We start from the raw sequence: 26610 nt of genomic DNA, 5'->3' as shown, positions 1-26610 counted from the left end.
AGGAAAGTGGAGATAGTCATGATGAATCATCACATGATAAGATCTGATTCATGCAAAACCATTTGTAATTGCACATAGATATAGATAGAGATATATGACACTACGCTCAATGAAGTGTTGACAGTGGTTTGACAGTGGTTCTCCCTGGGCTACAGGACTTAAGCTGACTTTTATATCTTCATATTTTAATGTATTTTAGTATTTTTAGCAGTAGGAAAATGTTATATTCAAAAGGTATAGTAGTTACAGATGTCAAAATTTACAGATGTCTTAATTTTTAACCAACTGACCATTCACTCTTCAATTTATTAACAGCTCTTTTGGCAACATGGGTTTAACAATGCTTTAAAATGATTCCTTGGAAAATAGGTTGGTCAAACCCTGGATTCAATGAAGTTGAATACATTTCTTTACAGACTATAAGTGTACATTATAAATCTCTAAGAGAGGGATTGAGTATTTAGCAGTTCCCAAATTTATTGGACTATGGAATATTCCATGAGAGTAGTCTAATATGGAATACATTTTGGGAAACACAAAGAAAATAAAACAACAGCAACATAAAGGAAGAAATATTAAGGCTTTTAATTCATATATCCTGGAGTCATATCCAAGACAGATGAATTATTTGATGTGTGATCTTGGACTTGTCACTTGCCTTCTCATGCTTCATGGTCTCACTGGCCTCCTTCCCAGGGCCATTGTGAGAGTCAACTGCAATAAATGTGATGGCACATTGAAAAAACAACAACAACAACAAACAAACTTGTGGATTTTTATGTTACCTGTAGTATTTTCTTTCACAGTATATTTTCCAAAAATTTACAAAATACTGGAAACAAATGTAATTTGTATATTTATGCGTTTCCCTATTGTGGCTAACACACACACACACACACAAACACCCTGAGGAAGTATATTCATGATTTTTTTGGTTCTATTTTGAAAGAAAAACAGTTGTATTTTTTATGTGGAGCATAAATCATACTTTATTCTTACTGGGACCAAAAAGACAAAAATCCCTTAAAGAACTAGTAAACTTTCTGAATTAGTGAGGAAAAGGACAATGGTGAGAACAACTGTTTTGTTCATGTTTACTTTGGCCAGATCAAATAGAAGCTTACTTAAATGGGTTTAGGGGGGAAAAAAAGGGAGTAATTATAAGGATATACGCTGTCTTCTAGACCAAGAATAAAGTAAAAGAGGCAGCAAATGAAACCAAACACATGGGAAACAAAGGCCAGATTCTTTCAGATTTCCTGAATATCCTTTTTATTCCTTTCATTCTTCCTTCTCTGGACAGCTTCCTTGGCTTTCCTATTTATAGGGTAGCTGAGGGCTGCTCACCAGTGTCTGAGTCTCCTTTTCTTTAATCCAGGTGACTAAGGAAGACAATGAGCTCTGTCAGCTGTAGTTAGAAATTCCCAAAGGAATGATTGTTATTGGTCTGGTTCAGGTCAGTATCCACCCTGATTCAATCAGCCATAGGTATGTGGCAATAAAGTAGGACATTTAGCTATCACATATATGACTGGAGTCAGACAGCTCAGAGAAGGGTGTGTGCGTCCTAGGCACTCAAAGGAATCTTTCAGCTAATCTTCATCTTTCCTTTCTCCCTCCTCTGAGCTGAGAGTGGAGGCGGGTCTGTTAGCTTCTCATAACCCTCCAAACCTGGGGAATCTTGCCAGGATGGGATTAGGGCTGCAGCAGCGATCTGGATCTAGATCTTCTAGTTCAGACTTACCCAAATATCTGTCGAAAATATGGCTAAGGATTCAGTGGAGGAAGAATCATGATCAGCGAATAAGAAAGGGGAGTATTTCAACATCCATTTTCCTTTGGTTTTGAATGCATGTTATGACTGTTGCTTTGGCAAAGGTAGTAACAGTCTATATCATTTAAATTCATTTGTATTTGCTAACCTTCAAACCAAGCACATAATGTCACAGACATCTGTAGTAAAAGAAATACAAAGTTGTGATTCATGATAAAGGACCCTAATGTAAAATTTGAAATAAATAATTAATTATTCAAACTTATTGTAATACATAAACATTTATTGAATGCATAACATATGGCAAGTGTGGTGGTAAAAGGCTCACATGCATTGTCACGTTTAACCTTCACAATAATTTTGTGAGGTTAGTACCATTTTCATTCCCATTAATAAAACTGAGGCTAAGATGTTCAGGAGCTTACTTAGGGGTACCTATGTCATTCTTGGTGGATTGGAACCCAGGTTGGTTTGGGTCTAAACCTGAGCCCTCATCTGGATACTATACTACCTTACAAGTAAAAGTTCATTTTTCAAATCATTGAGAGATAGCTGGGAGCTGACTGCTACAGAGGACAGTGACCTAAGACTCTGCAAAATGACAGAAAGTATTGGAACACATATGAGGCCATATGTGGTCCTTGTTGCAAATTCATATTCTGCTCCTGACCACTCTCTCAGTGACCCAGCTTCCACAGAGGCTAAGATTTGGCAAGCCCAGATTTATAGGTTAAGCTCTGCTCTTCAGAAAGTTGACAGTTTATTTTCCTCATTGCCACCAAGTAGACTGGGAAAAGAAGATTACAATTTGCATAAAGGAGCTTCAGTCCTAGATGATCCTAATTCAGAATTAAGTAATAGTGTAAAATAAAAACAGAGGAAGGAACAGTGACCAACTGAATAATTCTATACTACACAGGAAAGATGACTTAGAAATAAAACCAGATTCATTGCATGAGGTTAAAGTCTAATGAGGTGAAGCTCTGAGATGTTACCAGCTACATTCCCAAAAAAGTACTGTCAGAGCATTACAACATTGTGTTTTTTTAGTGCTGTCTTCAAGCAGTCACTCTGAACATGAATCACTTTAAAGGCTTCATTCTATATAAGTAATTGGTCTGTTACTTTAGTTCACAGTGAATAACATAAAATGTTAATAAACCTTTAAAACTTCAGAACACACAGTATATTAAAATAATACATTTTATTGCCTATGGTATTTAGGAGACTAAATCACATGCACCATTATTTGTGTTTAACTCTCTAATTGACTTGCTACAATTGGAGAAATCCAAATTCTATTTAGATGGATGTTCAGTTACATATTTAAATAACTTTTAGTGCTCACTAATTGTTTTTTTCCTTTGATGAAATTATTAGTGTTTTAAATTAAATTGACTTAGAAACATCTTACAACCATAAAGAAAATTAATGGCATACTTCTATTTTCCCCCTAAAAAATATACTAATTTAGGCCCACTGTGGTTTAAGTTTTTCCTTTGAACTGGGCACACATTAGATTTTTAAAAAGCCTATATTCAAATCTCCTGATGTGCTAAATAATGTATGAAATTGCCTCCTGATTATCTATGAGTAGATTATCTATTAAGTAGAAACTCCACTACTAATTTCATATGGCAGATGAGATTTTTCTTTCTTCTTTAGTTTTTTTGAGTTCAAAAAGGCAAAGAATCACAGAATGTTATTTAATATTTACATTAAATAACTGCCAGTCCAAATATAAATTATCTTTTTACTCTATTTGAACCAGGGTACCTAGAATTATCAATATTTGACTGTATGTTTAAATGGCAGCCAACATTTTTTGTGTTTAGAGGCATCTCCCACATCACACAGAAATCATTTAGATAACAAGATTTTTACTGAAATATAGTTTCTCCCAAATTTACTGTATTAACTAACTTGCTTTTTATATTTATCCCTAAAATAAATGACTAGGCTATCATATTATTTGAGCACACAGTACAAGGGTTCTGGTACCAATTCTGATGTGGTGGCATGGGGAGGTTTGCCCCACACTATTAAACAACTCTCAGATAACAGAATTTAACTCACTGACACTATCTACCTGGAGATAGCATCATATTCCACAGGTAGAGGGTTCAGTCCTACAAAACTGTTCCCCCCAACCCACTTCAGAAGCCAGTCACAAGTTTGGGCTGTTTATTGGTACGTCTGACCAACTGGCTATAAATTAGAGGTTCTCACAACCTCCTCCTCAGGTTCAATTAATTTGCTAGAGTAGCTCATAGAACACAGAGAAACATTTTGCTGACTAGATCACCTTTTTAAAAATGAAAGGATATAACTCAGAAATAGCCAAATGGAGAAGATACATAGGGCAACGTTTGGGGGAAAGTACAGGGAACTTCTCAGCACCTTCACACGTTCACCATCCAGAAGGTCTCTGAACCCTGTCCTTTGGGGTTATATGGAGACTTTATTACATAGGCATGATTGATTAAATCCTTGGCCATTACTGAGAGAATTCACTCTCCAGTTCCTCTCCCCCATATCAGAGGTTGGAGGGTTGAAGGTGAAACTGAAAGTCCCAGCCTTTTAATCACATGGTTGGCTCTACTGGTAACCAGCCTCCATCCTTAGGTGACTTCCAAAAGTCAACCCATTAACATAACAAAACACACCTTTATTGCTCTCATCATTTAGGAAATGCCAAGTATTTTAGTTCTATGCCAGAAACAGGGATGAAGACCAAATATATGTTCCTTATTATAAATCACAGTACTGAGATATTTTTTATTATAAATTACAGTATTTCTCACATACACATACATACATGCACACAGACACAGATATTAAGTCGTTTGACAAAGAGGTGTTAACTTTTAAACACCTGAATTTATTGGATAACTCAAATCTATTGTTAAAAAACAAAATTCAACTGAGTAAGTTTGAAGATCCTATTGGCTTTAAGGATTCATTAATTAGGCAGCAACCCATTTTAGCAGATAGAAAGGAAGTATGAGGAGCTGTACAAAATGTGAGACTTCTGTAGGCACAGGGGAACAGGGCAAGAAAGATACTCTAACGAAGAGTACATTATTGCAGGCAAAGGCACCTTCTTTTGAGGGGACTGCAGAGTTTTATTAGGCAAATCACTTTACCAGTGCTGATCAGATAATTCCAGATTGACTTGTTAAAGGTCACATTCCTGGGAGGACTGAAACTGCAGTTAGGTTAGGTATTAAGTCTTGATTTGCTGATGTAGGGCTTAGCACGAGTCACTCCATTTTGAGATTCTTTTTTTTGACCCTATAATCTGAAGCTCAAGATTTATAGACTTCCCAGGAACTATCACCTGACCCTTTCATAACATGCTTTGGACTTAGCTGTTTTTAAATGAGCAATTCCAAGTTAACTAGAAACTAGACTCTGATGGAAACTTTTGGATAGACTGGTAGGAGGACTCTGCTCTATGGCTGAGAGCTGAGAGCAAAACACATGTCCCTATAAAAGATGGCTTTATTTTGACAATGCATCCAAGAGAATGTAGAATCATTCTTTAGTTGTAAATCTAGGATTCACCATAGTGGTTAGAGGAGCATTGTTATTTCTTTTCACAGGTGGTAATATCCTGAATGCTGGGTGAACTACAGGGTTGACTTCCTCTTTTCCTTCAGGAAAAGCACAGAATATCACCTTCTTACTATTAATCTTAAAAATAGACACTGCCAAGTTATCTTACCAGCCAGAGATGGGTTTATTTGGGAATAAAGGAAATTTTTGATCTGGGACAGGTAAGCTGTGCAAAACCTTAGACCAGTTGTGGGGATGGGAGGAGCAGGGGAAGGAAAGGCACACTTTTCTCTGGAGAAAAGGGAGTTGGGAAGTTGGGAAGGTAAGTTGGGAAGGCAGTTCTGAACTTAAAGTCTATGGAAGTAGATGGGAGTTCACAGTGTGGTGGCTTCTTGGAGCTGTTGCCCAGGAGGATGAGGAAAGTGTGTCTTCCCCTGGCTTGGGTAGTAGAGTAGTATCCACAAGCAAGGTCAAGTCTGTACAAGGTCAAGTTCTTCTTTTCTTATTGGCTTTGCAATTGACTAAGAGCAGTAGATGGTGAGAGCTTCACCTGCTGTCCTCCCCACTCCATTTGAACGAGCTTCCCGTTACTAATTTTCACATGACCTTGTGTACTGAGGTTTCCTTAGCCATGCCTAAACTCAAAAATTGCTAGTTTATAGTTAATTGTAAGTGGAATCTTCTAAGACACAGATGAAAATGTTACCTAAGACAACTTGTGCTTTCTAATATGAAGAGTGAACCTATATTTAATATCTGGAGAGCCTCTGACTATCTCACATTATTACATTAGCACATTAGTAACTGAGCAATGAGTAACTTGACTTCTTTGCTGGCCAGTTTAACAAACTCATTCTTTTCCCAATATCTGCTCCCTACCCCCATGCACACACTTACACATGTTTCGCTGGAATTTCTCTAATATCTGTGATTCTTATCCCCCCCCCCCCACCAAAAGCAAAACAAACAAATGACAACAGCAAAAACTAGTATCAAATACCCTTTTAGAACCAAGGTGAAAGAATCAGGAGAAAGGATGAGCAAAACATTAGCAAATAATTCCACTGGTAAAGTGATATTTGTTCTTTAGTCTCTTTTTGAATGCTGAGAATTTCCAGTATGGAATATAATATCAAGGAAATTGGTTCATTTATTATATGGGAAGCTCACTGCATAGTTCCCTTATTTCTGTAAGAGGACTAAGAAACTGAAAAGCCACAAATCAATAATGCAATTAATAAGCACTGTTTTCATTTAAGAAATTGTAAAAGGAGGAGTCTTACACCTTTGACATTTCCAGAAAGTAAGTCATCTGATTAAATCTTTGGTAATGTTGAATCTGGCAAGAAGACGAATTCCCCTTCTAAAACATGTGTTAGTGGAGAAAGAATAAGTGATTTTTACTTCCCTTCTTCTTTCCTAAGCCAACAAGTATCTGTCTGTAGCTAAGAAACCATCAATGACATGAACTTTTCCCACCATGACCCATAGGAATAATCCATTTTCTTCTAAATATTTGCATAGAGTTTGTTTCAACAGAAGATGGAGGTCCTGAAAGACACAAAGGAATCCTATAGCTAATAATAGTAAAAGCACTTAATAAATACTATTTTCCAGGCATTCACATCTGCCATAATTTTTGTAGTTCCAAGTAAGAAAAAGAAATAAGGAATTTGCAGGCTTACATAGCTGAAAATCCATGGATAGAATTAGTGTCAGAGACCACTGAACCAAGCACACAAATGATGTGACAGTCAGTGTTGGGGTCCATCTCAGGCCTTATGAGGGATAGAAAGTTGGGTGACTGGGATGGCCCTGACAACTTGAGTTTCACATCTTTGATTTGAGTCTAGTGACAAAGGCTACTTTCTCACAATTAGGGAAGAAGCTAGGGATTGGCACTAATGGGCTCTTTCACCTTGTTTTGATCATTGTGTTGGTTCCTGAAGCAAGTAGAAATATGATAGAATGAGATTGTTAGTTTATATCTAGGTGACATGCTTCACCCTTGGAAGAAGTAGTTGGGATACACCTGAAACTTACAGACTGGTTATGAGGAATACATGATTTTCCAGAGTAAGATCTGGGCCTTAATAGTAGAAATGAGTTAAATAGAAGCTAGACATTAGTAGCTGTCTATGTTAGCGTTTTCACACATAGTTTAAAAACATTTATTTAATCTTTATAAAAACCCTATTAAATAGTTTACATTATTATACCCATTTTATGGATAAGATAGCAGAAGTAAAAGAGTTAAGGTCATATGTCAGGTTTGTGGTAGATCTGAGCTCTCTAAACTCAGGGCTATCTGTCTGCACAGCTTGGAACTCAACCTCTTCTGTGCATGCATCACTGAAGGAATAGCATACTCCTGAGTAGGATGAAAACAGAAAAGCTGTGGTATCCTTAGAATATTTTTGGCAAGTGTCTGAATCAGACTGTTGGAGCACAGGGTCTATATATCCATGAGTAGCAGGGCTAGCTTTGGAGCATTGCATTTGAATGCAGTTAAAATTAAAATCAAACATTCATTTAATTAAGAAATTGATGATTCCATGCAAAGCCAACATCCTTATAACAAGGTCATGGAGTCAAGAAACACGAGTAACTCATAAGGTCATCTTACACCTGCCAGATGAAAAAGGGCACCTCTGACACTCAGTGTGTTTGACAACTCACATTCAATGTTTAAGACCTCAATAAAACCATGGCATTCTAATTGACATGTGCAGCATGTTTGCCACACTGGCTCAGAAGGACATTGTGGTATTTTTTAGGACCAATGGGAAAAAAAAAAGTTTAAATCTAAATGAAGACCAGGGTAAAGCACTAAATCAGAAACTGTTTAAAGAGTGGCAGTTTGAGGGGCACCTGGGTGGCTCAGTAGTTAAGCATCTGCCTTTGGCTCAGGTCATGATCCCAGGGCCTTGGGATGGAGTCTCCCATCAGGCTCCCTAGGGGGAGCCTGCTTCTCCCTCTGCCTATGTCTCTGCCTCTCTCTCTCTGTGTCTCTCATGAATAAATAAATAAAACCTTTAAAAAATAATAATAAAGAGTGGCAGTTGAGAACCTAAGCCACTCACAGACTCAGCCTGGACACCAGGAAATAAAGCCACACCCTGTTATCTACATTGACATCACTTTGTTATTCCTGTCTTCATTAGTATGCTCTTTCCACAGCTCCCCTTTTCCCTGCAAATGTTGATTGTTAATTACAGGAACTTCACAAAAGACCTATGAACTCTTCAACAGTTTGTACCCTGAGATTCTTTGAATTCCTCACTTCAAAAATACTCAAAATACTTGTTTTTTCCACCATTGTTGAACTGTTCTATCTTGATTCTTACCTGTTCCTAATCTAGTCTCTGCACTGAAAGCCCCATCCATAAACCAAACTTCTGATTCCCAATAAATCCTGACACCACTCTCCCCCTCTGAGAGAGTCAAGGCTTTGCAAGATGGGTTTCTCCCTTAATTCAACAGGGTGTATTGGTGAAATCTGGGAAGATGTTATTTATATAATGTATAACAGGGATTTTCAACATAGGGAAGACAGTTTTGTTTCCTGGAAGGTATTTGGCAATGTCTGGAGATTGGCAGAAGGGTAGGAGGGTAGTTGCTGCTGGCATCTAGTGGATAGAGGTCAGAGATGCTGCTGAACACCTACGATGCATACGAAAGTCCTCCATAACAAAGAATTATCCTGCCCAGAATGTCAATAGTGCCAAGGATGAAAAATCCTGGCTCATAATAATTTGTGGCATTGCTGTTTGTTCTAGACGAGTCAGCTTTACTTTAGGCTACCTCTATGAATATATATGCCATCCCAAGTACTAATGTAATGGTAAAGTGTAGGTGACTCATTCCAAGTATCTAGTACTCCTCAGTTCTGTTTTCAGAGGGGCTTGGTTTTGTCACCAGAAATTTTGAAGTTGGGGAGACCTCCAGGATGACAATCTTCTATGCTAATTATACTGAAATTTGGAGTAGTGGGAAGAACACCGATGTTACCAGAACACCTGGATTCTAGCTTCAGATCTGATACCAACCAGAAAAAAGTCACTTTGGTGATATAGTTTCTATCTATAGAAATGAGGGCTTTGGTATTAGTGGTTTTCAGAACCGCTATTGGCTTTGTATCTTAGGAATAAGATACAAAGAATCCGTGGTCTACTGATGCCCAGGGCTCATGTGGAAGTTAATTGTGGTCTTTCCTGGGCAAGCTAGAGGACACTAGAGGACTAAGCATCAAAATAACTGGTAAAAGAATAGACACACCACTTCTGTGTGTGGCCCTGTTTCTCTAAGTGTTCCTAGGGTTTCATAGCCTGGGTATATATTTTTGGTCAAGCTTCCCACCCTAAAATTTTAAAGGTCTCTTTTCAGTCACATGAACTATAATTTATAAATATGTATTTTTTTAAGAGACTCAATTCCCAAACTCCATACCCACCTCTATTTACCCCAACACACATGTCAAGATGTCTCCTAGCTCCTTGATTGAGACCTACCCAAGATGGCATATTTTCTCCTATCTCCTCCCTTAGGTAGAACTAGTCCTTTTCTCCACTCTCAGTATCTTTTGAACATACATTTGTTACAGTTCTAGTTAGTTTCCTCTTTGGTTGAGTATTAGGCAATAGCAATAAATAAATTAAAATCACTCTTTTGCAAACTGCCTGAAGCTGTGTCAATTTTCTAGAAGGTGATGAGAATTTAATATGAATAAAAAGAGAACTTTTTTTTTTTACTTTTTGGAATGGGGGTGGGGACCCTTTAATGAGTATTTGATTATGCCAAAGCAAAGCCCAGAGGCTGTTTTGGAAACAAAGTAGAGAAAATGAAAAGCTAAACTGTTTTACAGTATTAAGTAAAGTATCCTCCTCCCTGGGTGAGGAGATTATTACAATATTATTTGACTTTGGGTTCCTACTGAGAAGAGTGAAAATAAGAAGGTGGAGAAGATGGAAGTAGGCTACAGAAAAATTGGTGCCTCCTGGGCTAATGAGAGAAGAATTTTGTGTGAAAAGACATGTAACAGAGGGAACAGGTGGAGGACTTATGAAAAAAAGATGTGGCTGATGGGTCAAGGAAAGAATTCTTATGTCTGATATGGGGTGTTTTGTCTTCCCTTCTTGCATTATAATTTTGCGCTGCAGTAAATTTTGAACTCTTCTACAGCCTAGTGGAAATCAAGTATTACAGGTGCTTGAAGAGGTAAAGGAAAAGCTTTGACCAAAATGAATCAGGAAAAGAAAAAAAAAAAAAAGAAGAAGAAGAAGAAGAAGCATGTGGTAGCAATTTTGAGATGGCCAGAGTAATGAGAGAAAAAGTTGGAAGTGGAAGTGTGTCCCAAGAGGTGAAAAACAAGAGGGGTAATGCACTGTTTTATAGCAACAGTCCAAAGCACTTGGGGAGGGCCCTGAACTTAACCTGTCGCAGGGCAGACAGAAGCAAATTGTATTTGTTTTGAAAATTAAAGAGAGGGTAACCTCTAGAATCCTAGGGCACTTGGTGGGGTGGCTTTTACTTCTTTTCTTCTTTGCTTATAGGACTCAAGATATATATAGTGTATGCTCAATAATCATTTGAGAGAGATGAATACAAAAATATCAGTATTGAATTTTCAGGATGTCCATACAAAATGAACAAACCTTTAAAAATTTTTTATTTTTTATTTTTTTTATTTTTATTCATTTATTTTTTAAATTTTTAAAGAGAAAGGGAAAGATTTATTCAAGCCCATTAGGACAGTTCCCTGTGATTTATAATCTTCACAAAGAAGAGAATGTTCCAAAGGAGGAACTTTTGGTTCAGGGTTATATATATTTTCTTATGTACAGTTACAAATCATTATGGCAAAGGACATTCTAGAAAGTTTAATACTCTAACTTACGTCCACAAACATGGAATATTGAAAATTTCCTTTTATCAAAGACTATCTCCAGTCATTAAAACACTGTCTATAGTGTGACATTATTTCTTTAGAATAACTGGCCATGTACATAATTGATGGTTTTCAGGAAATCAATCATAATAAGGAAATAGGGAGGTATCAGTGGATATTGACATTTACTTACCAGGTTTTCAGATCTAAAAATTAAAGAGAAAGAATAGAATGGAAATAATGCAAAAGGCAAAGCAGAGACTAAAGAAAAACAAGGCAATTACATTCTGGACTGATTTTTCAACCATCTCCTGGACCAGCAGAAAAGGCAAAATTTTCTAAACTATATAGAAGTGCTCTCATGGATTGGATACTGTATAAAATGATCAATTTTCTGTTTTGCTAGTGTAGCAGAACCTGAGACCAATCTAAGCCAATTTACATGAGGTAAATTGCTAACTAGCAGCTAATTACTAATCACCTAACGAAATTAAGATGTGTGGCCCCTAGATTATCTGTATGTCATTTTACTAAAACTTTAACAGTTAAATACCTATAGATATTCCCTATTTGAACTTCATAAGGGAGAGGCCAGAGTCTTATGTGACTTCATTATCTAGGTCAGGTGTAGGAAAACTACAGCCTACCAGCCAAGTCTGCTTAGATTCCTGTTTTTGTATTTTATTGGAACACACCCATGCCTATTCATTCACTTATTATCTCTGGCTGTTTTTGCATGACAAAGATAGAATTGACTAGGTGTGATAGAGACCATTTGGCCCAACAAACCAAGAAGATATATAATCTAGCCCCTTTACAGAAAATGTTTTCCATTTCCTAGTCTAGGTTCTCCCTATTCCAAGTTTGGTTCATTGATCAACATCATCAGCATCACCTGGGACTTGTTGAAACTATGGCATCTCAATCTTTAACCCAGACTGATTATATCAGGATCTTTAGTTTTAAGAAATCCCCAAGTGATTAGTGTGAAGTTTGAGGAGCTGTGATCAAGAATAAAGTCTGAGTCTTAGTAGATCCCCAAATAATTAAGGTGTACATAGTCAACATGCAGTCATTGAACTCAATTAATAGATGTTTTTATTTACTGAGTACGATATACCTGATCCTTGACTAAGTCTGGAAAAGGAAGCAGAGAAATGATTCTTGTCTTCAAGTATTAAAATTTATTTAGGATAATAAAGTAGCAGATGTGAAACAATATTAGAACACAGCACACATGATAATATGTTGATTATATGTTGCAAGTGTAAATGATGAAGCAGTAATGATCCTGGAATCTGAAAGGAGCTGAAAAGTGTGTCAAATACAAATGGCTTTGGACTGATTAGGGTAGGGTTTCAGATATGGCTCATAAATATGAAACTGAGGAGTGCAGTCCCTTCGTTTATCCAAGGGCTTTTGAATTACAAAGATGTGATGGAATATGCTCAAACAAATAGTTCCAAGGCTCTCACTGAAGTGGATAAATGCATGAGCACATGTGTTTATGTGTCAAATAAATTAGGCTGTAAATCAAGGAACAAAAGATAGACCTGAACATCGTGGAAGTTAAAATGTGACAAGAAATACCTGAACAGCCTCCAATGAGTTAATTGATAACGAGACGGTGAAATGGGTAAAAACGAGACAACAGGCCCCAAATGCAGTCACTTTCGCTAAGCCCTGTGTCAGCAAACCGAGGCTTAAACCTAACCTCTTTGTGATTTCAGCCTCTCCTAGGAATGTAACCTCTAACTAGTCAACCTGGAATTACTTGCTTGGTACCAGTGAGATAATCCACTAGATAGACTCCTTCTGTCCCCTATAAGACAATCCTGTCTGAAACAATCCACTCTGCGAGAAACTACCTTGCCTGCCCCTGTCTGCCTATAAAAGCCTTTCATTTTGTACAGCTTTCTGGAGATCCTTTCTGTTTGCTAGATGGGATGCTGCCCTCATTGAATAAAGCCAATTAGATCTCTAAATTTACTCAGTTGAATTTTGTTTATTATATATCTACAGTAGAATTAGCTATGGTAAACCTTATCTCTTTTTCCATGCCAAATTCCAATTTCATACGAGTAAGATAATTACAAAGTCACAATCCTCCTCCTTTTTTTTTGTTTTTGCCATTGAGCTGTAAGCACTTAATTTAAATCAGTCTAATGTCAAGTCCTTTCCTATAAGGATAAATAGCATTTCTCAGAAAACTCAGATGCATTTTAATTCTCCAAAGATTATCCTCTATTGATGCAATAAATAATATTCAAGGAAAAGAGAATGCCCAATCTTTAGATAAAAAGGCCCCTATTAATGTATGTGTTTTTCATTTATTTAAACACCAAGACTGCAGTTTTCTATTTAGATTTTCAAAATAAAAAAAAAAAAAGCTGATTAGTGTAGCCTCTAATTGGCTTTCTGAAAAAAAATATGTTGCTTTCATAATCACGATGGTGGAAAAAAGTCATGGATATAGGTAGTGAGACAAAATTGATTCTTAACTACTTCTGTGGATTTGACAGTTCCACTGTTTTGATTCACAGACTTCATGTCCTGAAATTGAACATTCCAAGATTCTTTAGTGTGACCTTAGACTAGTTTTATTTGTCATAAAAAAAACACCAGGGCTGAGGCAACAAGTAAAGGGAACGAATGTTTATAAACATTGTGAATATTAAAATCAGAAGAGGGCCATCACACTGTCATCATGTTTCAGTTTGACTTAGATCCTTGAGCCTTGCTCCATGTGTGTGTGTCTGTGTGAGTCTGTCTGTGTGTCTGTGTCTAGGGTTGGGGATGGGGCCTGAGACTCCAACCTCATTCTTATGGCTTAAACTTTCAATACAGAGGATATGGCCTCAATTTGACTTCTAACAGAGTTTTAGAATCTTGTGTTCAGGAAGGGATCCAAGAGGTCTTCTTATGCCATTCACATCTGTATTTCTTGCCCTCTGTGTTTGAACTCTGAAGAAGGAATGGGTTGAGTGGATGGGGGAATCATGTCTTGTAACTCCTGGCAAATGTCCTAACCCACAAAAAGCAAGGTCTGAGTGTTTTGGGTACTGACCGAGTTTGGTAGTGTAGTATCTTGGAGAGAACACTAGATGGATCTGAACCCCTGAGTTCTGATCCCAAAGACAGTAAAACCATCCTTTCTTTTTTTATTAGCCAGCTTTGCCTTTAGGCATTGGTTTTCTTATCTGTGAAATTAAGATTGTAGATAAAATACAGAGTTCCCCAAACTGGCTATTATCAGAATCCCCTCAGGAAGTTAAAGACACAGATCCCTTGGCCCATACCTCTCTATTGATTTACTAGGTCTAGGTAGGACTCAGGAATCTATATTTTTAAATGTTCCCAGAATGTTTGGATTTGTAGAAGCTTTTGGGAACCCCTGAATTAGATGACTTTAATGGTTTATTTTATTGATTCTTTAGAAAGTCTGCACTGACGTGATTACAGTGAGTTCAGCAGGCCTAATGAATGTAGTTTCTATTCCCATGTTGAGTTCCATTCCTGACCTTTTCTTTCTTTTTTTTTACACAAAAGTTATTTACTAAGCTAAATAACCTAGTTTCTTAATATTCAATGTCATTTTGTAGTTCAGACATTGTTTGACTTTCTTATCACCAGCGAAATTAAAGAATGAATAAAACATGGTAGCTATAATATCCTGATATCAAAGTAGCTGTTTTCTATACAATTATGTTTCTTATACAATTCTGTATCTTTTAATTTATTTAAAAATGCTGTTTGGGTGCTTAGTATGAGCCAGGCACTATTTTAGGCACATGAGTTAAAGGTGTTAATAAATGGACCAAAATTTCTGTCTTTATTGAGCTTATAGTCCACTGAATTTAGTTTCCCCAAAGAGTCTATGCACAAATTATAGACACTGGCATTCTGCCGCCAAATACCCTTGGCCTGTCTCTTGCTCACTTGTTTTTACAAAGTGATTTGATTTTGGATTCTTTCCGTTCTATTCTCCCTATTTTTTAGTGATTTTATTTTTCCATGACTATGTGGAGATCTCTGTCCATCACTGCCAGGCTTCTGCTTCAGGGAGCCCTAGTTTCTTTGAATCGATAGCTACTGAGTGAAGCAACTAATCATATTTTCAAGTGTTAACAGATATATTTGATAACAAGCTATGTAAGTCAATCCTACCTATGGTTACAGGTAAAAGAAATGTCAATTTAAAAAAAAAAGAAATGTCAATTTAAACTAATTTAAATCCAAAAGTAAATGTATTGTCTCAGATAACTTGAAAGTTCATAAATTGTTTGACTTCAGTTATAGCTTGATCTGGGTGATCAAAGATTGCCAACAGGAATCTGCCTCTTTGCATCTCTTGACTCTTCCCCTCTGCATTAGCTTTGATCCCAGGAAGATGCCTTCCACGTGATGATATACTGAGGGTCTAAAGACCAGCCCCAGATTTGATGATTGATTTGCCAGGAGGACTTACAAGTCTCAGCATATAGTCATCCTCAAGGCTATGATTTATTATAGCAAACAAATACATAGCAAAATCAGTAAAGGGAAAATCCACATGAATAAATTCCCGAGGAAAACAGTTCTAATGTTTCCAAGAGTTCTATCCCAATGAAGTCATATAGGATGCACTTGATTCCCCCAACAAGTTGTAATAATGCATGTGAAATGTTGCTCCTTAGAGACTTAGAGCCTCAGGTTTTGTCAGGAGGTGGGAGGCACTGGTAGGCATGCTCTGCCTAACATGAACCAAAATTCTAGCCTCCAAGAGGAAAGCAGGTGTTGAGGATAAACTACACTGTTTTTACAAACAGTTTGAAACACCAAGAGCCACTCATCCATTAAGATGTGTGAACCCTCTGAAATCCAAGTTCCCAGATGCATTCTAAATGTCTAGAGCCAAGATGGCAAATGGGCCTTTCTAAAGAGTAAGAAGCCTCAGACCTGCCATGTTAACTTTTTTCTGTACAAGTAGTAGCAGTGGTTACATAGTAGTTCTATGTCTATAGTTTGGTCACTCCTCCAAAATGATACATTCTTTTTCTAATAAATTTAGAAAAATATTTATATCAGAGACTTGCCAGATGTTCTCCAAATCCAATTTCTCTTCTTCCTGGGACCAGGGGAAGTCTACGTTTACCTGTACCTCCCTCAGTCAGCCATGAGGTATGTTCTAGACAATAGAATGTGAGCAGAGGGGAGATATATCACTTACACATTAGCCACATGCAATTCCCCCATGTTCTTTCCCTTCCTAAACCTGGCTTGAGATTCATGTGATAACTTTAGATATCAAGTATTAAAGATGGTGGGGCCAAAATATGCATAGACCTTAAGTCCCTGAATTACTATTTTGGAAAGAACCACCCAACAAGCAGGAATATCCACTTTGGACTTTATTTGTACAAGAAATAAACTACAGTTAATATGAATTATTATATGTTTTTGGTTAGTTTGTAATAGCAGTATTACCTTATCTAATACATTTGGGAATCCCTATTCATGGACTGATTTGGGTCACATAGTGCTCCTAAAACAGTTGTGTTTCTGTGTGTAGATGTTGGGGTGTTTCTCTCACCAGCCAGGCTTAGGCCACGTGCTCATTCCTGAAGAAGATGTTGTCCTTCTCAAAGCATCTGGAATGAGTAAGACTGAACAAGGAGGCTATTTTTGCAAAAGACCATTGGATTGTGTTAGGAAAAAAAGGGTCAATTCAGGGTAGGATAAACAGAAAATATCTAACATACAGATTATACATTCTCTAAGTCCATTGAAGTTTAAATTGTGTTCTATCCAGTAGCTCTTAGCAATTCTGGTGTTCAGTAAATTTGTTGAATGCATGAGTGCACATATAGAAGGAAACCAGAAAATCAGCTCAAAAAAAACCTTGTCTTTTCTTCAAGTGCAGCATTATTTAAATGAATTTGAATTTTCTCAACTCTCTCTCTCCCCTTGCCCCTGTTCAAGCGTAACTTAAACTGCGCTCTAAACCAAGCATGGATTTAATGAGTCAACATAAGTCCCTTTGCGACCTGTTTACATTCTGGCTGTGTCTATAGAATATTCAGATCCTCAGGTGTCCTTTGACCTAAAGAATGAAGGCACAAACATGGCAAACAACTGCAACAGTGAATTATTTATGGTGACAAACCTAATGGGGGCATATAGAACAGTTGACCAAAATATGTGTTCTGACAACTTCTGGTTTAACTTGTAAAATTTATTATCATTAATATACTACAAAGAGGAAAATAATAGTCATTTACAAACTCAGTACTATAGGTAAGCAATAGAAATGTGTTAAACCATCTTCTACTAGTCATTAATCATTTTCTACCTCTCCATCTTTCTTTTCTCCAAAGAATACTCAGGATTCCTGATCTTCCTGATTCTTTTCCTTTGCGTCGTGTCCATATAACCTCTTTCTGAAATGTTTCCTCTAGGGAACTGGGAGGGCAGCAGTAAATACTCAGTTTTTGGAGAAGGGCATCCAAAAGACAAACACATCAGATAAAAATAGGACTTATTTCCTAAGTTTATTTTTCGATAATTACACGTAAAGCATATAGAATAGTGCCTGGCCCATTACAATTACTCTGCTGCTACTATTATTGTTGCTCAAACTGTTGATTTCCTTTTATAACAATTTGAATGCATTACTGTTTTAAAGGCTCCCTCCTCATCTTTGACTGACAATGATGAGACAAGCTGGTAAAGAGGTCAGACACTATTCTGTCTGCATTTATATCTTTACACATTCCAATTCACACTGAATATAAAAATGTATTTCATGCCTATATATTTATAATTTTTTAGGAGCATTTTCTCGTCATTAAGAATTCTCCATGTGAAGTAACAAAATCTGGCAGCAGTGAGGTTTCAGATATGTAAATAGGACTCTGAAGTCCTATCAGTTTGAGGATCAGAGATTTTCCACTCTCAGCAATAAGGATCCATTCAAGAATTACTCTCTACCTCAGCCTTAATAAAAAGCCCAAAGCATTTGTTCATTCAATTCATTTTTGCAATTATTTGACTAATATTTATTGAACTCTTATGTTATGACTACCATATAGTAGGTATTGAGGCTATTAGAGAGAGCGATTTAAATGTAGCTTCTGCCTCCATGAAGCTTACATTCTGGAGAGAGAATCATCAAATAATTATATAAATATATTGATATAGACTGCAATAAGGAAAAACATGGACTAATAAGAGATAATACTTTACAGACTCTATCTAGCCTTAGAGCTATCATCATGATGAAAGTAAGTATTAAGGAAGGAGACTTTGGAGCACTGTCTCCAGGAAAAGATATGTGAACTGAGAGTTGAACAATGAATAAATATTAAGCAAAGAAGTGTTGGGAGAAGATTTCAGGTAGAAGGAAGAGTGTGTGCAAGGGCCCTGGGGTGAGAAAGAGAAAACCTGTTTAGACAACTGAGAGATGGTTAGGGTAGTTGATATTTAGAGAGCAAAGACAGAGATATGGGTGCATGAGGAGGAAGATTCCTTGTTAGCTCTATAAGTGATTTTGAACTCTATTTTCAAAGCAATAGAATTCTCTGAATGGTTGAAGCCAGAGAGCATACATATGTGTATAAGACACTATCAGCAAAATTAAGAGGAGAGAGATGTTTCCTCTGAGATTATATAAATAATATAGGACAACAAAAGTTTATTTCCAAAATTAAAAAAAAAAGAAGAAACTATAAGCATACACATAAACTGGCCAGCCACACAGGCAAATACACACATACCTCCCCACACACATAGATAAAACCCTGTTATTATCAAATAAAATGCTGGGGGAATAGTTGGTAACTTGTATGGATCAGAATTCTGATTGACCTCTTAATTATGCCTATAATGAATCTAAGAAAACAAAATTAGTATTGCTTGATAGGTCTTACTAGAAAAAATATTGCAATATCTGGAGTCATTTGTGGGAACAGGAGAACATATTAAATGGGATGCTTAATGATTAACAAAGTTTGGGAAGTACCAATATATAGTAGGAATCAAATTGGAGAAGGAGGTTGGGCAATATTAGGGACTGGAAGTTTTTAGTTGTTTAAAGTGAGGTCAACTAGTGGAAAGAAATAGATGAGAGCTACTCAGAGCCACATGTAATTCCCCAGTGTGGAAGGATTTCAGGATTTTACATAAGACTGATGACACAGTTCTTTAAAAAAGAAGTCCCTCAGGCCAAATAAATGTAGAAGATGCTCATGGAGTGTACATGGTGATGGATGTCTGTTGTAATGAATAGGTTAACAGGAAGTAAAACTCTTCATTTGTATAATTTATAGTAGATGAAAAGTCCATACCATCATCCAGATGTCTGTACTATCCAATTAAGAACACCTGGATATTTGGAAACATCTGGTCACAGCATGTTTTACTATTTTCCTGGATATGTGATTTACATGCATAAACACCTGTGTTACCTTAGATCTATTTCCTGTGCAATGCCCTCTTACATTCTTGGAAGGATCCAAGTTCCTAGTGCATTTCAAAGATCCCATCAGATCCCAGTGGCTCACACTCTTTGGTGTGCTTTGCTATTATCAGGAAGAGTTTTATACAACCCATTACTGAGCATCAGCACCACAACTTGTGCTTTAGTAGGTTTGGGGTGAAGGCCAAGGATTTGCATTTTTAACAAGTTCTCAGGTAATTTACTGGTCTGAGGACCACACTTGGAATAACACTCCCCTAGATTCCACTTTTAGTTAGGGAATACAAAGTCCAGGCTGAAGCAAGTAGATAAAATCAGAAGGTTTCCATCAAATGTTCTCATTAGCTTCAATTCTAAAATTCAGGGAGGTTATTCAGCATAGAAATGATTCACATTCCAGAGCAAATTCTCCATTCAAGTATAATAAGACTTATTTTACCAATTACATTTGATCTAAAAGTGCTACATTTTAAAAATGGAGAGAAACTGAAGTGAAATTTATTTTGAAAATTTCATGGAACATTACAGAGGTGTTACAACCCAAAGTCTGGGAATCACTGTGACAGTGACTCAGCTTCCTGTTAGAGGAAATGAAATGCAAAACATTTGTCACACATGTCCAAATTTGGGTGATTTTTTTTTAAAATCCCAAAACCAGTGTTTTTATTTAGAAGCATTTGGATTACTTTTGTTGTGAGGCATTAGACAGACAGCCTAGACAACATAGTTTTGGTTTATTCGTTAACTTGACACATAAGATGTCTAAGTTAAGATGTATGAAGATGGACTGAAATAAATTATGTGTCCACAAGCAATATTGATTTTTCTTCTACAAAGCTCTATTCCAACATCATTTTAGACAACAGAGCAAATGAGGGAGACTAGGAAAATACAGTGGCTTTGGAACTATAAATATATATCTCACTCTGCTTTTGCTATAGATTACAGAGTATTTATTTTCTTTTTCTTTTTCTTTCTCCTTTTTCTTAAACAGCTTCCAACATTTATTGAGCACTGACTGCTATGCCAAAAACTTGACATATGTTATCATTTAATCTTCACAAAGAAGAGCCATTACCTATGGGTTGGGGGAGGGTATTACCATATGTCATAGAATCTAAATCCACAATTTTTATAGTCTGAACATCTCTGAAATAAGAATACATTTGGCCATCCCAGTTGGCCATTTTTTTCACATTTTAAAAACCTCTGTAATGAGGATGAGTCTTGACATAGTCTAGATTCTATGAAACATGGCATTATTATTTTGCAGATTGAAAAAAAAAAAGGAGTTTCAGTGAGGCTGCCTATTAGGTGGCCAGAATGGAATTAAAATTCATTTCTGTCTAACTCTAAAATTTTTAGATATACCATACGATCTCCATAAATTCAGATTTATCTAACTTTCACATTTTCTTCTGAATTTAAAATTTCATTAAATTGTTACTCAGTTTTCCTGAATGTTTGGCTATGATCTTATATGTCCAAAAAAAGACTCAGACTATACCCTAGCTCATGCACACTTAGCCCAGATTAAAAGACTCTTTGTAACATGATTAATGATAGGTCATTTTTTGAATAATGGGGCTTAGTTACACAGGTCAGTGGGATCTGAAACACAGCCTGTCTTTACCCTCCATTTCATATGAACCTTATTTGAGATGGGACAGCTTTTTCCAGTTTGTAGGAAGATGCACAGTGGGTTTGCAGCAGCCAGGTAGGGTTTGGTGTCCTACATGGATTTCAACTATAGTTTTCTTTTTCCTTAATTTTTTTTTTTTTTTGTGTGTGTAGTTGACTCACAATGTTGCATTAGCTTCATGTGTACAGCATGATGATTCAATATCTCTATACATTATACTATGCTCACCATAGTGTAGCTGCTCATTTTGTTTTTTGGTATTTTTTTCTTAAGTAAGCTCTATTTTCATGACTATTTGGCTATATAAGCATGAGCAAATCTAGGGTTTGGTTTTCATTTGAGCAATACTGACATTGGTTTAGAGTCATTTTTAAGTCTTACTTTATTCTTAGCATTCCATTTTTCTTTTTTTTTTCCTTTTAAAAATGTGTGATTGAAGTGAACTCCCAAGTATGCTCTGACCACACTTTGTAAAAAAAAAAAAAAAGTTAAACATTGTTGTTACCCTTAGAGAATTTACAGCCTAGCCTGATATTGCAACTATGTCCTTTCTAAAAATATTTTCTATAAATTCTCAAGTCAAAGGTGTGTCCTCTATATGAGTGTAGATAAGTGGTATGCTTAGCAACTGGCTTTCTGAAATAAAGAGGTGATAAAAACAAACAATTGCTGATTTTTAGCATTTGTTGATTTCCATGGCATAGATACTCTTACTACATAAGCCAGTTTCAAGCTACCAATGTGACGTCATTGCACAGAGAGATGTGTAGTAAAACATCTTAAAAAAAACCAACAGGTCCAAAGTGGAGACACTTAATGTAAGTATAATGTAAGCCTGACCGGGACTTAATACCTACCTACCTGCAGTTGCAGCCTCTCCCAGGAATGGAATTTTAAATCAATCAATCCAGAATATCCTGATCAGGACTAGTGAGGTCTTCTGAATGGTAAGACCCCCTGCCCTGACCCCCTAAAGGGTGGTGATCTTGCCTGAAACAAGTCTTTCTTTTATTTTGCTAATAACTTAATTGTTCACTCACCTCCTGCCTATAAAACACCTTCAGTTCTGCACAGCTTCTCAGAACACCCCTCTATTCGTTAGCCTGTTGCCCAATTCATGTGCCACTGAATAAAGCCAATTAGATTTTTAAGTTTACTCGGTTGCCTTTTTGGTCTTGAAAGTATTTGATGGCAGTGTCAAAACCTGAAGAACACTTCTGATGGCTTTGGAGACAATGAGAAACAGCACAATACCCATGAACACTTTGAGTTGTCTGTCTTGCCATTTCTGAGGGTTGTGGTAAATTTCTCTTGGTTCTGAGCTCCACCCTCTTTGTCGTGAGCTGCAATCTAGCTGATGTTGGACAGTTCCCTATTTGGAAACCCCAGCCCTTGGTTCTATCTTCAGATTCCATGTTGGAAACTGCCAGTAGCAGCTCTAGTTCCTTATCCGTTTGGAATCAGTTCCCAGTCCCCATTTTTTGTGGTCTGGTGCTTCAATCCCTTTCCTAACCCTTTATTCCACATAGGGCACTGCTGGTAGTTACCCTCTGGGATTCAACTGCATCCAACTTAAAAACTGGATTGGGCCCGGTAGGAGGCCTTAGGTGAAAATTTATTTTATTATTTATTATTTTTTTTTTATTGAAGTTTGATTTGTCACCATACAGTATAACACCCAGTGCTCATCCCATCAAGTGCCCTCCTCAGTGCCTGTCACCCAGTTACCCCAACCCCCTGCCCACCTCCCCTTCTGAAACCCTTTGTTCGTTTTCCAGAGTTAGGAGTCTCTCATGGTTTGTCTCCCTCTCTAATTTTTCCTACTCATTTCCCCTCCTTTCCCTTTTAATCCTTTCACTATTTTTTATATGCCCCATATGAGTGAAACCATATGATGATTGTCTTTCTCCAATTGATTTACTTTACTTAGCATAATATCCTCCAGTTCCATCCATGTCAAAGCAAATGGTAGGTATTTGTCCTTTCTAATGGCTGAGTAATATTCCATTGTACACATAGACCACAGCTTCTTTATCCATCATCTGTCAAAGGACATCGAGACTCCTTCCACAGTGTGGCTATTGTGAACATTGCTGCTATAAACATTGCGGGGCAATTGTCCCGGCATTTTACTACATCAGTATCTTTGGGGTAAATACCCAGTGGTGCAATTGCTTAGGTGAAAATCTAATGCAAACTAGTGGCTAGTGGGAATCTCAGGAGTTAAAAAAACCCACAAACATTGGTAGGCGCGAGTATTTAAAGACTGTTAGGACACTCACCACTTTAAGGCTCCCTTAGGTGTTAATTTGACTCCCTCAAACCCAAGACCTTGCTCAAAGAAATGGGCTCCTTTAGGTCCAGAGTTAAGTGTGCTACCTTCCAACACACCTGCTTATTTTATGTTTAAGAGCTATAGTCCTGGAAGCTGCAGATATCTAGCAAAATGGCAAAATTTTACTAAAAATAGCCTAGAATTACAGTGGTCATTATAGGGAACATTCCAATTAGTCGAGATCTCTCATTTAAGAAATGCACTTGAGAGCAAGGGATCTCAAGTTGAACAAACAGAATGGGATGCTTACTTTAATTGGTATGTAGAAGCATTCAAAAGTCATCATGATTCCAAAATAACTTCATTAAAAGACTCATTTACAAAAGGCTAATGAAAAATTAAAGACACAGAGGTATCTAAAACAAAAGATTATGGGACTGATATGACTCCTGCTCCCCACCTTCCATTTTCACCTGAGTACTCACGTTATACTAATTCTCTATCTAAACAGCCTTTCCACTCTGAAGAGACTAATAGATAGTTACTTTTTAAAATCAAACTACTCAAGGTTGCAAATGAAACTCCTCAGGTTATCTTTTACCCTTTGTTCGAAGACTGAACCAAGGGCCATAGTTAAAGGACTTCCTAACCTAAGGCGGAAACCCAAATGTTTTTTAAAGAATTTAGAGTCACTCCTGAAGGTTATGACCCTGGTCTTCCCCATCTTTATCAGCCTGTACACATTGGTAGGACCTGATGAAATCCAAAAAGCGATGGGAGAAGCAAGATGACAAAACCCCAAGAATGATACTTGAGATCTTCAGTCTTTAACATCTCAGGAACCAGCAAAAGCTCACAAAATAGCAACTGGATTTTTATACAAAGCATTCCTAAGAGTCTTCTCTGCATGCACTGATTGGTCTATTTTACAAACTTAACAAAAAAAGATGAATCTGCAGCAGACTTTACAACCCAGTTGGAAACCTTTTTTCTATGGTGCTTGGGGTTCCCTATAATGAATAAGATCACCCAGCCTGCTCTGGCTGTGCTCTTTGTGCAGGATTATCTCCTGAGATTGGTGGATTAACAAAAAGGTGGAAAATAAGATGGAAGGCTGCTGGCTTGACTGAATCCATGACCATAGTTGAGCATTTTGAAATAACCTTGGAGCAAAATTGAAAAAAAAAAAGTCACCAAGACAGCTGTAACAATTCCAAGATCAGAGACCCAAAACACACCTGGGCTGACTGCAAATAAACACTCTCCCAGAGGTCCACCATTAAGATGCTGGTCCAAGAATTAATATTTCGCTATAATCAACTGGGACACTGGAAAAGAGATTGTCCTCAAAGGTCTCATACAAATTCTTCTTCAGGGCTCTCATACTTAGCTCCAAAGGAGGGTGCTGTATAGGCCCCTCCCATGAGTGATGGAACTCTGAGGGATTCTCTGGCAAACCATTACCAATAATTCCCTTAAACATTGATGGGGAAACTTAAAATTAATAGGAAACCAACCAAATTTTAGTTGATTCTAGAGCTCACTTACTACTTTATTTTTTTTTTAAAGATTTTATCTATTTATTCATGAGAGAGAGACAGAGACAGAGACAGAGACACAGGCAGAGAGAGAAGCAGGCTTCATGTTGGGAGCCTGATGTGGGACGCATCATGGATCCCAGGATCATGCCCTGAGCCAAAGGTAGATGCTCAACCACTGAGCCAACCACTTACACTTTCTACTTTAAACCCCACCATCAGACAAATTCCTCAGAGTAAAAAAGTGTCCACAGTGGGGGTATCAAATAATGTTCAGAGAATTTCTATCTCATCCACTACAGATGAGATAGAAAAAATTCTGTTCTGCTGTATGAGATAATCCCAACCAATCTATTAGGTAGAGATCTCCTTTCTACATTCAAAGGGCTAATACTTTTGCCCCCAGTGGAGAGTTCCCCTTCAAGTTTCCTGACCTACCTGAAGTTGATCTTTTATGCTCCTTAGAGACTGTCCTTGACATAGGATTCCAGCAAAAGTACCTAATTTAGTCAAGGTGCCTCAAAATCAGTGGGCTACCTCTAATACTGACATTGGAAGAATAAAAAGCACAGAACTTATAAAGAATCAGATAGATAGGACTAAATCTTTCCCTAAATTATCTCAATATCTATTAAAGCCTGAGGCCATATACAGCCTCACAGCCACCAGAAGACCAAATAGCCTAGGGGCTGGCTAATCATTCCTTGAACTAGTCTCCAGAACACACAGATTTTGCCAGTCCAGAAACATAATAGGAAGGAAAGGTTGATGATTTGTACAGGATTTGAGTGCTGTTAACAAGATAGTTATTCCCTGTTTTCTAGTCATTCCAAACCAGAACACCTACTGTCACAGTTCCCCCTGACTCAAAATGTTTCAGTTATAGATCCTTGTTAGGCATATTTCAGGATCCTTGTAGACCCCAACAGCCAATATTTACTTGTCCTTACTTGGAAAAATTGACAATTAACCTGGACAAGCCATGCCTCAAGAGTTCCCTGAGGCCCCTTCTTATTTCTCTAAAGTACTTCACTGAGATTTAAGCACCCTCCAGTTCCCTGGGAAAGCAACCCTTTTGTAATACATAGATGACCTCTTGCTGTGCTCAAAAAAGATTCCACTTATTTGCTATAAGGGTTAGCTGAAAAGGGATGCAGCATCTCTGGGGACATTTCCTAGGTCATGATCTAAGCACTGAAGGAATTCAGCTGTCTCCAAAAAAGAATGAAGCTAATCTAGGAATTTCCTAGACCCATTACTAAGCCACAGCTTTGGAGGTTTCCAGACTTGATTGGTTATTGTAAAATATGGGTTCCTAGTTTTTCTCTATTAGCTTCCCTGCTATATGAACTTACTACAAATTTTGGGTTGAACCCTTTCCCTGGGAAGACAAGCATAAGACTAAAGCACTGCAAGCACTGCCTGCCTTATGGCCACCTAACTATTTAAAACCTTTCACTTTATTTATTTGTGCATGAAAG

This window comes from Vulpes vulpes, chromosome 9 (assembly GCF_048418805.1).
Source record: "Vulpes vulpes isolate BD-2025 chromosome 9, VulVul3, whole genome shotgun sequence".
NCBI lineage: Eukaryota > Metazoa > Chordata > Mammalia > Carnivora > Canidae > Vulpes > Vulpes vulpes.
Note: the sequence above shows the minus strand (reverse complement) of the source record.